General features: G+C 33.6%; 1 protein-coding gene across 1 annotated transcript in view; it reads left to right on the forward strand.

Annotated features, from left to right (window-relative positions):
- LOC114335431 (uncharacterized) overlaps positions 1-14,547 on the forward strand; it is a 561,026-nt gene that overhangs the window by 302,709 nt on the left and 243,770 nt on the right. The window lies entirely within an intron of this gene.

Genomic DNA, 14,547 nt, shown 5'->3' on the forward strand with positions numbered 1-14,547 from the left:
GACAGAATGGCAGTCAACAGTTTCTGACAGACCAATGTGTGGTATATAACCATAGAAATTAAAATGACTGTGATTAAGTTAGTCGTTGACTTTGAATACGGGTAAGATAAGCATAGAATATTATTAGCTGACAATAGAAGAGGGCGCCAATTATTTTTTGAAAAAAAAAAAAATAGAAAAACAAAACAGAAAGTTAAGAAATTAATAAAATCGAGAGAAATCGGAATAAAATAATTATTTCAATATAAATTAATAAACATATTTATGACGCTTATAACTAGGGAGCGGATTTTATGCTAAATGCATATTGCATGCATATTTCGCATATTTGAGAAGTTAACTAAATTTTGCATATTTTTAAAGAAACATGCATATTTTGTGCCTATTTCAAAACATTTAAGTCAAAAAAAATTAAATTTTTTAATTTGTCGCAAAATATTTCCCCGCTGTCCTATCTATTAATTCGAGAACTACCTGAAGAGAGACGGCTCATTCACTGCCTTTTCATTTTTTCTTAGAAAATACCCTTACACAAAGTACTTATAGTGCTTATAGTACGCCGTTATAAAATGATTGTAGCATGTTAAAATGATAAAGGATGGTTTACCGAGAAATCCGAATTTTATTTACTTTTATTAGTCCATTCTTTCACGGTTTTTTCTCTAAATTTTAAAGAACCGCTCGGATTGACATGAAATTTGGCATACGCATAGCTTACATGTCAAAGAAAAAATGTGATATTGTGCCGACGTGTGATTTTGCCCTGGGGGTGACTTTCACCCTCTCTTGGAGGTGAAAAAATATATGTCCAAAACAGCTCCGGAAATGGGTAAACTGACTAATTTTAAGTAACTTTTGTTCTATAGAGCTTTTTCGCCAAGTCAACACTTTTCGAGTTATTTGCGAGTGAATATGTTCATTTTTCAACAAAATAACCACATTTTTAGACGGCTTTTCGCAAATAACTCAAAAAGTAAGTATTTTGTCGAAAAAACCGTTCTTAGCAAAACTATAGCCTATAAAAAAGTAAAAAAAATAGTGTACGCGTTAGGTCTCTGGATCTCGTATAACCAGAGTTATAGCCAATGAAATATAGATTCATATTCACCAAATTTCAAATAGAATATTTCGACGTGAAATATCCAAAAAATTAAGCACTTTTTGGGGAAAACCCATTTTAACTTTTTAAAGTGTTTAAAAAAAGCTTTATTTCTGTTTTTACGAAAAGTTTCTAGCATTAAATTTAAGCAAGTTACGCTCAAAATAAAGTTGGTCCCTTTTGTTTTTGCAAAAAAAAATCGGGAAGACCACCCCCTAATTAGCAACTTAAATGAAATTAATCGTTGCCGCTCCATAAATTATTTTACTTATATTGTGTTTATATGATCTGTAAGTTTCATCGATTCAAAGTGTTTATTTTTGAAAAAATTTGGTTTCAAAGTAAAATTTTTAAAAATTTAAATTTTGAAAAATATGCTTTTTTTCAAAATAACTTAAAAACTGTTAGAGATACCAAAAGTCTCGAAATACAAAAAAAGTCAGATTTGCTTTTTTGAATATCATGTATTTTTTTGTTTTTCTGTTAGACAAAAATTGATCAAGATTTGGTGTTTCTAAATTTGCATACATTCGTGATCAGTGACTCGTTCAACCCCTTTTAACTACAGCCGTTTCAATAATAAGGACTTATGAACCTTACCGATAAGAACCGATGAAACTTACAGATCATATAAACAAGATATACACGAGTCAAGAAACTTGTGAAGTCGTTACGATTAAGTTCATTTAAGATACTAATTAGGGGGTGATTTTCTCGATTTTTTTACCAAAACCAAAAGGGACTAACTTTATTTTGAGCGTAACTTGTTTAATTTTGATGCTAGAATTTTTTTTATAAAACAAAAATGAAGCTTTTTTTAAACACTTTAAATAAGTTTAAATGAGTTTTCCCCGAAATGTGCTTCATTTTTGGTTATTTCACGTTAAAATATTCCACTTAAAATTTGACGAATATGAACCTATATTTCATTAGCTATAACTCTGCTTCTACTAAATAAAAAGACTTGATATATTCACTATTTTTTTAAATTTTTTATAGGCTATATTTTTGCTAAGAATGATTTTTCGACAAAATACTTACAATTTGAGTTATTTGCGAAAAACCGTCTAATAGCGTGGTTATTTTGTTGAAAAAATGAACATATTCACTGCCAAATAACTCGAAAAGTATTGACTTAGTGAAAAAACTCTATAGAACAAAAGTTACTTTAAATTAGCCAGTTTACCCATTTCCTGACTTTGTTTGGACGAATATTTTTTAACCCCCAAGAGGGGGTGAAAACCATCCCCAGGGCAAAAGTACATATCGGCACAATATCACTTTTTTTCTTTGACTTGTTAGCTGTGTGTTTGCCAAAGTTCATGTCAATCCAAGCGGTTCTTTAAAATTTAAGGGTTTTGCAATATTTTACCGTTAATGAATGGACTATATTATATTTAGTACAATTTGTATCCCAATTTAGTAGGTAATACCTATAATTCTGGTGATTCTAAATCTCCTATTGTTAAGAGAATTTACACCTTTAACCATAGTTTTATGATTTTCTAACGAAAATTGACATATTCATGCTTTAGATCAGATCCCGTCTTAAACGGCTTTAAAACTTTGGAGGATATACGCGAAATTTTTAATGGAAATTTTTGAAATTGATTTTGGTGTAGAATTTTCGGCTTTAACAATGTATTTTAAATATGCCACAATTACTTCTGTAGTGAATTATAATCGAAAATACATTGTAGTGAATTGTAATTGAAGATATAATATATAGTGATATTGTTGTTTTATTTTAAATAGGTAACTATTGGTATCAGTTTTTGGTTTCTCAAAATGCGCATTTTTTGAATTTTTGTGCATATCTTGCGCATATTTCGTAATTTTTTACTGCATATATAGGTCGCAATATATAATATTTCATCAAAATTGATCGCATATAAATCCGCTCCCTACTTATAACGTTACAAGCTTTGCAAACAAAGAACAAAGTCATGCCGATTCAACCAAACACAACATACGAATGTAACATATATGCAAATACATTTACATTTCAAATAAAGTACCAAAATAATCCCCAACAACCCTTTAATCCTGCTTAATTATTTCCAAAGCACTTTGGGCTAAGTAGTTGTCCTGTTACATAAACGGTTTATAGTACTTTAAAATCGTACACTGCCCCGACCATTTACCCCCTCTCGGTAGTAATCGTTACTAAAAGTCATTATTATAATAATAAAGGTTTATCTGCATATTGTGGAATGTGGCCATGGTTATGTATAATTCAAATGAAATTAAACAATAACCCTCTGGGGCTCAAGAAGAGAGAAACTCACTCTGACGGGATCTCCACTTCGGTTGTTTTAATTAAAAAAAGGACTAAATACCCAATTTGTTTCGGCGCTCTTGTAATGTATTCTTTGTTTTATTCTTTTCTAAATAAGTGTTTTGAATTAATGGCTTTTTTATTTGATTACGGTCATTTTTCATTTCTTTATTAAAAGAAAATTAATTGAGCACAGACAGCGAAACAACCCGGGGAGGAACTTTATGAAATTTCTACTGCCATTAAAAAGGTCGCTTGAATGATACAGGATATGTATACAAGGGTACAGTGGAAAAAAATAAGAAAACTTTTGTTTTATATCGGTAACAAAAAACAAACTTAGAAACCATTAATTCACGAATTATGTGCAATTGTCTTCTTCCTTCGATGTCATATTAAATCAAGTGATACATTTAAGTGATTGTGATTCAATCTTAATACGTTGACGTGCAGAATCTACAATTCAGAGATTGGACATTCTTAATTAATCACCCTGTATATCATACAGGGCGATTAACTAAGCAAAGAGCTGGACTTCGTGGCTGAATTTCTTCTATTAGCTCCCAGTCTATTAGTTAAACAAAATGTTTTTAAAACTTTTTTGTCTCTGAGCACTTTTTAGACAAACCAGTGTTTATCGAGATATTTTAAACATTATAAAATCCATTACATATTTTTACATGTAAGATTATACAGACCTGGTAATATTAATTATGAAAATAATATTCTATTTTCTTCTTTAAGTGCTATCTCCGCGACGGAGGTCGGCAATCATCAGAGCTATTCACATTTTAGAGTCGGCTGCTCTGAAAAGTTCATTTGATGTACATCCCTGAACAATCAATTGGAGTAAGTTGTATACCTCTCCACACGTAATATATCCGAGATATTCCAATTTTCTTGTTTTGATGGTTTTTAAAATTTCCATTTTTTATTCATCTTTCTCAGAACCTCTTTGTTTGTTACGTGTTCTGTCCACGATATTTTCAGAATTCTTCTGTACACCCACAGCTCGAATGTATTACGGTTGAAAATTTAGTAGTAACGTTTGTTGAGTTTTGGTTGTTTATAACCGAATATTTTGTCCTTGGAGGATGTATAATTTGTATGTTTGGATGTATATGCTTTTTGTGTGAGTCAGTGAGAGAAGATTTTTGTTGTAGAGTTTTTTGTTTGGAACGCCTTGTTAGCAAAATCAACAACGTTCATTCTTTTTCAATAGATAGATTTTGAGAAAGGACTTGAAGCCTGGCCGGCGATTAGAATTCTCAGTTTTTAATTGAAAATGGTAGTTTTTCGATCCTTTGATGGGATGTGCTGAAAATTCTTCTGTTGAGGTTTCCGTTTGTGTTCTGGAAATTTGGGGCACGATAAGAATTTTTGGGAAAACCCTCAAATATTAATTTAATGTATTAATGGCCAGGCTGAGAGTCGTGTAATAGACCCTTTTGTATGTTAAAGGGTGTTCCGGTATTCAGTAATTGTATGTATTTATCGATCCTGAGGCTTTAAAGAAGTAATAGAAGTACATTTATTTACCAGATTTACATTTATTCAGTATATTGGAAATAATAAATTTGGCAGATTTATTTAGAAGTTCGATATTTGACGTGACATTTTGACAAAATTTAAGGAAGATTGCAGTGTGTTTATCCAGGCAAATGATTTTTTTTATTGAAGGAAATAAGGACGGTAATAGATTTTATTTTATTTTATGGGAGAAAACAAGAAAGAACAAGGAGGAGTCTTGTTCTAGCATTCATACGAGTAAGACCTGTGCAAAGTATAATTAAAATCTAGTTTACCTTATCAGTAGAATATTAGTGTATTTGATTTCGATTTAATAGTGTATTTTAAAAAGTGATTTCTGGACAAAATTTGTACGTATTGCTTTCTTTATATTATTAAACCATTATAAATTGTATTTAATTTATAAAAAGTGCATACCAGCGGCTGGTTTCACCAGTTTGCTGGTTCTTGCTGACCATCCAGCATAATGGCTTTGAATGCAATTCTGATACCAGAACCATTTAAAGAAAAAATATAACACGAAGCTATTGTCTGTATCTGCATGACAAGTACAAACATACACAGTAATCCTACAGTTTCTACCTCAACCATGGCCCTTCAAAGTGCTACAAATACTCAAGCTACTACATCAATTTCGTACGTAAACGCTGCAAAATCTTCGCCGAAACCACCATCCCTACCCAAAAAAGAGCAAGCCATAGTCCTTCACGCAGAAGAAAACCTTAAACTTCTAGATTACGTTAAAGCTATTGGTGATGTCATCGGACCAAAAAATATTTCCTTTGCTTCCAGAATCTCCAACAATAGAATCTGCATATATCTAGCCAACCCAAATCTCGTTGATCAACTTCTGAAGTCCCACCCAACTATCCAAATCGGATCCCTAATTTTAAGTATTAGGAAACTTGTCTCCCCGACAAAAAGAATATTAATCTCGAATATCTCTCCTTATATTCCCCACCAACTTGCAGAAAATGCAATCAAGAGTCTTGGTCTTCAAATAGCCTCCCCAGTGTCTTTCCTTAGAGCAGGAATTCCAGGTGATGAATATTCCCACATCCTCAGTTTCCGCCGCCAAGTGTATGTCTTTTCACCCTCTGATAATTTCGAGCTTCACACCTCCTTATTAATTTCATTTGAAGGCAATGATAATAGAATTTTTCTTTCAACGGACAAGATGGAATGTTTCGTATGCAAACAGGCTGGACACGTTGCGTCAAATTGCCCCAATACTTCATCTGACAATGTGTTATCACAAAATTCTACTCTTTCTCATGACCCAACTCCCACTACCGAATCAACGCCACAGCAACAGCATACACAACTTGTGACAGACAATGTGTTATCTCAAAACTCTACTATCTCTTATGACCTAACCACCACCACCGAATCTACGCCACAGCAACAGAACACACAACTTTTCTCCCATACTGAATCACATCAAGCTGAAAACGGTGATCCAAACAACATAAATATTCAAAAACCTTCTTCAATTTCTTCTACTCCTCAAACCCTACTGCCAACTTCTGAAGCGAGCAAAATAATTCCCACCGAAGAGAACATTCCCACTAAAACTCCATGTGAAAAAACCTCTGAAGTAATGGATCAACAAGCTTCACTCGGAATCATAGGAGAATCATCCAGTACATCTGTGAAAAGAAGTATTGACGAAACGTTATCCCCTCCCATCGAAAATCTGAATGCTAATAATCCAACGTTTGCTCTCCCTCAAACACCACGTCAAACCAACATCCAAAAGCCCAAAAAACCTAAACGCACAGCACCTACTCCTGACGCACTTAAATTTTTCATGAATAAAAATTCCACAACACTCCCATTAAACTATGATCAGCTAATAATGCTAATTGAAAATACCCAAGGTAACAATTCACCTATAGAAATTATCCAGGAATACACAACCGATCTCCCCGGTTTAATAAACCTATTAACCATATCTTACCCATACCTATCAGACAAAACTACGAAACATCGCTTCACCCGACTTAAAAATAAATTGAATCACTATCTAGGTAAAGATATCACTGACAGTGAATTATCTTCCTCCGATGCCTAATTTTCAACTCTATATTACAGTGGAATATTGATGGACTGTTCCATCGTTTACCCATGCTTCAAATCATCCAATCAGAATACTGTCCAGAAATAATTTGCCTACAAGAAACTAACCTTAGTCCAAACACAAGTTACAATTCTAAGCAGTTCAATTGTTTTAGAAATGACAGAAAATCATTTTAGACTTCCCAAATATTTCAGTATTTTTTCTGCTGAACTTTATGCAATACTCAAAGCCCTTGAACATGTCAACAAAAACAAAATATCAAAATGCTTGATCCTAAGTGATTCACTCGGTGCTTTACAAACTTTAAATCATGTGTATCCTAAAAACCCCCTAGAGAAAATGGTAAAATCTGAACTAGAAGAGGCTCAAGAAAATTCCAGACGCATTACCTTCATATGGATCCCATCTCATATTGGTATCGATGGAAACGAAGCAGCAGATCAGTGCGCCCGTAAAGTGTCGGAAAGTGTCGAAACAGAGGTAACGGAGTGTCGAAATCTCGCGAGTGACATAAAATCGTACTTTAGAAATCTAATCACGTGTAAATGGAACCAAGAATGGAAATATTCACAGACATCTTTAAGAACAATCAAGGATAATGTTTACCCGCGGCTATCGAGAATACGAGCCCGAAAACTTCAAACTGTTATCACACGTCTGCGTATAGGTCACACAAGATACACGCACTCTCACCTGTTTACAAGAGACGATCCCCCTAAATGTGAAATTTGTGACGAAATAAATAATGTAAAACATTTTTTATTGACTGTCCACTTTTTGCAAATGAACGAATTAGATTCAATATTCCTAACAACATCAACAAACTTTTAGGCACAGATGGTTACTATGACAATATCGCAAACTATTTAAAATGTATAGGGCTATATTATAGAATCTAAATTACTGGAAGTTATACCTACACTGTATTCTTAATTTAAGATACATACTGTAATTATAGATAATAATATCGATAATTATTTAAAACTCATAGAATTATATTATAGATTGTAAGTTATTGGAACTGTACTCCTACACTGTATTCCCGCTAATCACCTCTTGGTGGATGCGGTAAATTTCCAATAAAAAAAAAAAAAAAAAAAAAAAAAAAAAAAAGAAAGAACAAGGTACAATTTAGATTGGGTTAAGGGGTCTAAAAAAGGGGACTAAAATACAATGATTTTTATATTTATGTGAAGGAAACAGCTGGTTCTGGTTTATTTTTTTTTAATTAATTACTTACTTTTGTTCTTATAAACTATTGAACTCAAAATTAATATTTGTATGTAAAAAGGGACTTAAAATTTTGTTGACATTATATTCTCTATAGTTATCTAGTGTTTTATTTGAACTGTCATGTCTCATGCTCATCTAAATCAAACCAACTAATTAAAAATAATAATTCCGACTGAGAAATAGCTGTGGTACATTTTTGGCGGCCAACTTAAGGGGCTTTTCAACCACCCGAGATTTTTATTTTTTTAGATAGTTCAAGTAAGACATAGGTTACGTAGAGTTACAGGAGTTTAAAATTAATAATCAAAAGTTAAATGTACTTTTATTTAAAGTGAGGTAGAGGTTTTCTTGTCTTATTTTTTTTTGTGTATTTTAATTTCTCTAAAAGAAAATGTCGTTTAAACTTGATGTTGACCGTTTGGTCAAAGACGAACTTGAAGTTGAGTTGCAAATGAGAGGTATTATTTTGACTAATTGTAAGGTAGAAGAGTTAAAGAGTACTTTGCGTAGTTGCCTTGTTTTAGAAAAATTTGGCAAAATCCCTAACTTTGATTTACCTCCTGATATTCCTGCTGAGTTGACAAGTTGTGAAAATAAATTAAAAGAGATTCTGAATATTATTAATGCTTTTACAGGTACTGCAAACCAAATAAGAAGGATTGAGACTAAGTTTGCACATCTTTCAGGTAGATTGAACCGTATTCACAGTACAGACACTGATGAAATGTCAAAGCGTTCTGCATTGTTAAAGAAATTGATGGATTTGATAGGTGAATATACTACTAAGTCTAATGTTTTGAAAACTAGTAATGTTGTTTCTGTAGAGATGCCTACTGATCCTAATTTTTATCATCATATTGATTTATCAGGTCTTAATTTAAATGACCCTAATGGTAATTCTACCCCTACTCGAAATATTTCTGCACCGAATGTGAGTAACCAAACAAATCAAACTTCGAATTCAACAGTTAATCCCATTGTTTTCTTGCCATCTAATAGTGACTTTCCTTCAGAACCTGTATATAAGTGGGGAATTAAGTATTCTGGTCAACCACAAAATTTTTCTGTTTTTCTTGAAGAAGTTGAGGAGTATTGTAGGTCACGTAATGTAAATAAAATTCAGTTATTTTCTTGTGCTAGAGATTTATTTACTGGTAACGCTTTAGGTTTTTATAAATTGTATAGGAACTATGCTAGCAACTGGGATAGTTTAGTGAGCTTAATGAAGGAAGAATTTACCCTTTCTGCAGATGAGATCTGGCAGGATATTCTTCATACTACTCAGGAATCTAACGAATCTATTGGTATGTTTGTTGCCAAGATGACCAGTAAGTTCGAACAAATGCCAACACCAGTTCCGGACAGTTTAAAAATGCAGGTGTTACTTAAAAACATTTTACCTTTTTATCAGGAAAGATTAACTTTAGTCGAAGTAAAGAGTCCTTTTGATTTAATTGACTTGTGTCGAAAAATTGAGCAAACTCGAATTAATATTGAGTCGTTTAAGCCTTCTTCTAGTAGTAGAGCTAATTCTTCTCGTCATCACGTTGTACAAGAAGTAGAGGCGTTTGTACCTAAATGCTGGCGCTGTAATGAGTATGGTCACGTGGTTAAGGACTGTAAGAGGCCAAAACGTGTGTTTAGATGCTTTGGTTGTAACAAGGAAGGTTTTACTAAAAATACTTGTCCTCAATGTAATTCACAGAATCGTAACAATAATAATTCTAGAACTGGAAACAATTCTGGAAATAATTCGGGAAACGGCAACCGGAGATAGTGGACGACCGGGCTATCTCGAATCGGAACGGACAATTAACGGTCGATAAGGAAGAAGGTAGTGATAATTTTTATTCATTTAAGTTAGTTTTAGATTATATTTTAACACAGAGTAATGACAGTGAATGTCCTTATGTAGAAGTTGATATCTTAGGTAAGACAGTATTCGGTTTATTGGATTGTGGAGCCAATAAAGTTTTTGTAAATATGCCTACATGGGAGATTTTACGTAGTTTAGGTGTACATTTAAAAACTGTTCCAGATGGGTCTTGCAGAGTTGCGGATGGTAGTCAGAGTCCTTTATTAGGTGTAGCTTCGGTGCCTATAAAACTTCGTGATGTTGTTAAGGTAATAATTGATGTTTTCGTTTGGCCACAGTGTAGACACTCTTTAGTACTAGGTGTAGATTTCTGGGTGCGAATGGGTATTGTACCAGATTTACGAAAAGGAGAGTGGTTTTTCTCTTCGGAAGTTATGAGTGTTCCAGTGGTTAATTCGATACAATCGGAATCTGAACTTCTACCAGAGCAACGTAAACAGCTTAACGAACTCGTTGATTCTTATTTTTCTAGTATCGACCCAGACAAATTAACTTGTACTAATGTAGTTCAACACAAAATTGTAGTTAGTCAACAAGAACCAATCAAGCAGAGGTTTTATCCGGTATCACCAATTAAGCAGGGTATGATCAACAAGGAGCTGGAGAAAATGTTGAAGCTTGGTGTTGTCGAACAGTCACACAGCGGATGGTCTACACCAGTGTTGCTGGTACCTAAAAAGAATGGGGAATGGCGTTTTTGCGTTGATTTTAGGAAAGTAAATCGTGTTACTGAGCGTGATGCTTATCCTTTACCCTATATAAATAGCATTTTAAGTAAGTTAGGTGGAGCTAGATATTTGGCAACAATGGACATTAAGAGTGCCTATTGGCAGGTGGGTCTTACTGAAGAGAGCAAGCAGTACACGGCGTTTACTGTGCCAGGGCGTGGACTTTTCCAGTATTGTCGTATGCCTTTCGGATTGCACAACGCTCCAGCTACGTTTCAAAGATTAGTAGATAATCTATTAGGTCCTGAACTCTCTGAGTATGTTTTTGTGTACTTAGATGATATATGTCTGGCTACGTCAACTTACGATAAACATGTCGAAGTCTTGACAGAAATCTTTGCCAGATTGAAAAAAGCCAATTTGACCCTTAATAAAGAAAAATGTTCTTTCTGTGTGTCAGAACTTAAATACTTGGGTTATGTTGTTAACTCTAGTGGTCTGTCTGTAGATCCGGCAAAAGTAGAGGCCTTTGTGAATCTTCCACGACCCACCAATGTCACTGAAGTCAGAAGAGTCCTTGGAGTTATAGGATGGTATCGTAAGTTTGTAAATAGTTATTCAGATCTTATTTCACCTTTGTGTAGATTATTACAAAAGAACAAGAAGTTCGTTTGGGACAAAGCTTGTGAGGAAGCTTTTCAGAGTATTAAAGACGCTCTTGTCTCAGCACCTATTTTGTCTAGTCCTAATTTTGACAAACCTTTTTACGTACAAACTGATGCGTCAGCGTATGGTCTTGGAGCTGTCCTTACTCAAAAGTATGATGAAACTGAACATGTAATTTGTTATTTGTCTAGAACTCTAAATAGAGCCGAGAGAAACTATAGCAGTGTTGAGCGTGAATGCCTCTGTGTTTTGTGGGCGTGTGAAACTTTACGAGCTTATCTAGATGGTTATAAGTTCTACGTAATCACTGATTGCTACTCGTTGTTATGGTTGGACAATTTGAAGGACCCTCAAGGACGACTTGGTAGATGGGCCTTACGTCTGCAACAGTTTGACTATGAAGTACTGCATCGCAAAGGTAAGGATCACATAGTTCCTGACACCCTTTCGCGAGCTTTAGAACTACCTGTTGATAGTGTACATATGATAAATTCTGTAGAAATAAGTAATGTTCAAGCAATAAACCCCGAATGTGACGAATATGATTTTTCTTCTACCAGTGATAAATGGTATAAGAAAATGTGTAATAATGTAAATAAAAATCCTTTAAAATTTGTCAGATGGAGACTAGCAAATAATAAGTTGTATAAATATATTGATCAAGATTTTCCGAGTTTAAGAGATGATTGTGAATATTGGAAACTTGTAGTTCCAAAAGATTTTCGAGATAAGATACTTCAGAGGTGTCATGATTCTTGTGTTTCAGGTCATTTAGGTATCTACAAAACATTTCATCGTGTATCTCGCCTTTTCTATTGGCCTTTTATGAAAATGGACATTACGAAATATATAAGGAAATGTGAGGTTTGTTTAAGGACAAAGCCTGAACAGAAAAGTCCTGCAGGACATATGGGACAGGCTGTCGAACCCACAAAACCTTGGGAGATCATCAGTATGGACTTATTTGGACCATTGCCCAGAAGTTCAGCTGGTAATACTTGGATTTTGGTAGTTACTGATAAGTTCAGTAAATTTCTTTTTTTATTCCCTCTGAGAAAGGCAACTGCCACTTCTATAAGTAAAATTTTAAAAGAAAATGTATTTCTTTTGTTTGGTGTTCCCAGAGTCTTAAAATGTGATAATGGAAGTCAGTTCAAAGGTAATATTTTAAGATCTTTTTGTCAAGAGTTTGGAATCAGATTTCTTTTTACTCCAAATTTTACCCCTCATCCAAACCCTACTGAACGAATTAATCGTATCATGAAAACCATGTTGATGGCTTATGTTAAAGATAATCATAGGTTGTGGGATGTTAATTTACCTGAACTAGGTTGTGCTATTAGAACTGCCAAACATGAGGTGACAGGTCAAACACCATACTTCATTAATTTTGGTTGTGAGATGATGACTCATGGAAGTGAATATCATCTAAAAATAGGGAATGAAGAAAATAAACAACGTGTGTATGATCGTTCTAAAAATATGAATAGGTTGAGAGACTGGGTTAAGAAGCGGATTGATAAAGCTTCAGATAACACCAGAGAAAGATATAATTTAAGAAGAAGGGATGTTCATTTTAAGGAAAATGATTTAGTTTGGAAAAAGAACTATGTTCTTTCTGATAAAGCTAATTATTTTACATCTAAGTTTGCTGATAGATTTGTTGGACCTTTTAGAGTAAAGCGTAAGGTTGGTTATTGTACATATGAATTAATAAATGATAATGGTAAGTCTATTGGTCACTGGCATGTGAAAGACTTGAAACCTCACCCACAGAACTCTGATAGCCACGTTGAATCGGATTCCGATGTAGATAGTGTAACATAGTATGTATTTTTAACAAGTTTCTTTGGGATTCAATTCAAAGAAACTTAATTTTCTTTCCGGAAGGAAAGGTGGAGTTATTACGGTTGAAAATTTAGTAGTAACGTTTGTTGAGTTTTGGTTGTTTATAACCGATTATTTTGTCCTTGGAGGATGTATAATTTGTATGTTTGGATGTATATGCTTTTTGTGTGAGTCAGTGAGAGAAGATTTTTGTTGTAGAGTTTTTTGTTTGGAACGCCTTGTTAGCAAAATCAACAACGTTCATTCTTTTTCAATAGATAGATTTTGAGAAAGGACTTGAAGCCTGGCCGGCGATTAGAATTCTCAGTTTTTAATTGAAAATGGTAGTTTTTCGATCCTTTGATGGGATGTGCTGAGAATTCTTCTGTTGAGGTTTCCGTTTGTGTGCTGGAAATTTGGGGCACGATAAGAATTTTTGGGAAAACCCTCAAATATTAATTTAATGTATTAATGGCCAGGCTGAGAGTCGTGTAATAGACCCTTTTGTATGTTAAAGGGTGTTCCGGTATTCAGTAATTGTATGTATTTATCGATCCTGAGGCTTTAAAGAAGTAATAGAAGTACATTTATTTACCAGATTTACATTTATTCAGTATATTGGAAATAATAAATTTGGCAGATTTATTTAGAAGTTCGATATTTGACGTGACATTTTGACAAAATTTAAGGAAGATTGCAGTGTGTTTATCCAGGCAAATGATTTTTTTTATTGAAGGAAATAAGGACGGTAATAGATTTTATTTTATTTTATGGGAGAAAACAAGAAAGAACAAGGTACAATTTAGATTGGGTTAAGGGGTCTAAAAAAGGGGACTAAAATACAATGATTTTTATATTTATGTGAAGGAAACAGCTGGTTCTGGTTTATTTTTTTTTAATTAATTACTTACTTTTGTTCTTATAAACTATTGAACTCAAAATTAATATTTGTATGTAAAAAGGGACTTAAAATTTTGTTGACATTATATTCTCTATAGTTATCTAGTGTTTTATTTGAACTGTCATGTCTCATGCTCATCTAAATCAAACCAACTAATTAAAAATAATAATTCCGACTGAGAAATAGCTGTGGTAAATGATTCTGGTTTTTTCATTGATGCAGCATTCAAGGTCCAATCTTCCATTCCATAAAACAAAGTCAAGAAAACGTAGCACCTAGCCAACCTAATTGTTAGCTCCAACTTCAAATATCTTGTGCCGAGCACATTTCTCATTTTGTTAAAATTTTCTCTAGCCTTTTCAGGCTAGAGCAAAAACACCAATATGCTG

Source organism: Diabrotica virgifera, chromosome 2 (genome assembly GCF_917563875.1).
Source record: "Diabrotica virgifera virgifera chromosome 2, PGI_DIABVI_V3a".
Lineage (NCBI taxonomy): Eukaryota > Metazoa > Arthropoda > Insecta > Coleoptera > Chrysomelidae > Diabrotica > Diabrotica virgifera.